This window comes from Tupaia chinensis, unplaced genomic scaffold (assembly GCF_000334495.1).
Source record: "Tupaia chinensis unplaced genomic scaffold, TupChi_1.0 Scaffold000067_1, whole genome shotgun sequence".
Taxonomy (NCBI): Eukaryota; Metazoa; Chordata; class Mammalia; order Scandentia; family Tupaiidae; genus Tupaia; species Tupaia belangeri.
Genome location: NW_006159526.1, coordinates 3,708,199 through 3,709,411, shown reverse-complemented (window position 1 = coordinate 3,709,411; position 1,213 = coordinate 3,708,199). Strand labels below are relative to the sequence as shown.

The 1,213-nt window shown below is 52.1% G+C and overlaps 1 protein-coding gene across 1 annotated transcript in view; it reads left to right on the top strand.

Moving 5' to 3' along the window:
- Positions 1–1,213, top strand: part of RSPH6A (radial spoke head 6 homolog A) — a 33,784-nt gene that overhangs the window by 31,545 nt on the left and 1,026 nt on the right.

Sequence of the window (1,213 nt, the reverse complement as noted above, 5' to 3'; positions counted from 1 at the left end):
AGGTTTTCGCTATAGGGCGCATGCGCTCGCCAGACAGACGGAGAGAGACATAGAGACAGAAAGCGAGAAATCACCCCCCCAGGGGGGATGGCCATGCCTCAATCCCTTCTCCTCCATTCTCCCCTCGGGATCTTGGGCACACACGCACACACGCCCTGTAAGTTTTAAGCCACCGGGTCCGGGACGTGAACCGCGGTCGACTATGTGGGAGTCCAGCGACATAGCCATTACGCTAACTGCTGGTTTCCACTTTTTAAAATTATTATTTTTCTTTAAGGTTTTTGCCATAGAGCATGTGAGCTTGCCAGAGAGAGACAGTAAGAGGGAAAGTGAGAAATCACTCCCTGGTGAGGATGGCCACGTCGTCATCCCTGCTCTTCCATTCTCCTCCTGGGATTTTGGGTACACATGCACAGTGCTAGGATGATTTTCAAGCTGCCATGTCCAGGGCTCGAGTCACGGCTGGCCACATGTGAGTCCAGCTCCTTAACCACCACGCCATGCTGTGCATTTTTCAAGCCTCCAGATCCAAGACTGGAACCACTTAGTCTTCCATGTGGAATCCAGCACCTTAACCTCCATGCCATTTGGTGGCTCTTTCTTTTCTCTGCTTTTTGTTTTTGTTGCTAGAGGGTGAGTGCACTCGCCAGAGAGACAGAGAAAAAGAGACCGAGAGAACATCCACGGGGGCACGGTCACACTGCAATCCCTTCTCCATTTATTCGGGACTTGGGACACACCCGGCATGTCTTTCCAACAGCCAGGGCCGGGATTTGAACTACTCAATTGGCCATGTGGGATCTAGCTCTCTTAACTATAAGGCCATAGGGTTGACCCATCTCTGTTTGTCTTTTAGGTGATGCAGGTGTCCTCCGGCAAATTTTTAATTAAATTTAAATTTTCTTTGCTAAGTAGCCACACTTGCTGTTGGGCAGCATGTCTGCAGACACAGCCTGGCACAGAGTAGGTGCTCGCTAAGTATGGGCTGAGTGGGCAGAGAAACCCAGGGGCACAGCGCACCCTGCCACCCATACCCGCGACTGCGGTTCTGTGACCACACGAGGTCCACCCTTAGTGAAGGTCCAGGATGACAGCTTTGTGAAGAGTTTCACACTGTCTCATCGCCCCTCCAGAAAGTACGAGAACATCTATATCGGCTGGGGCCATAAGTACAGCGCCGAGAACTTCAACCCGGCCCTGCCAGCCCCCGTTC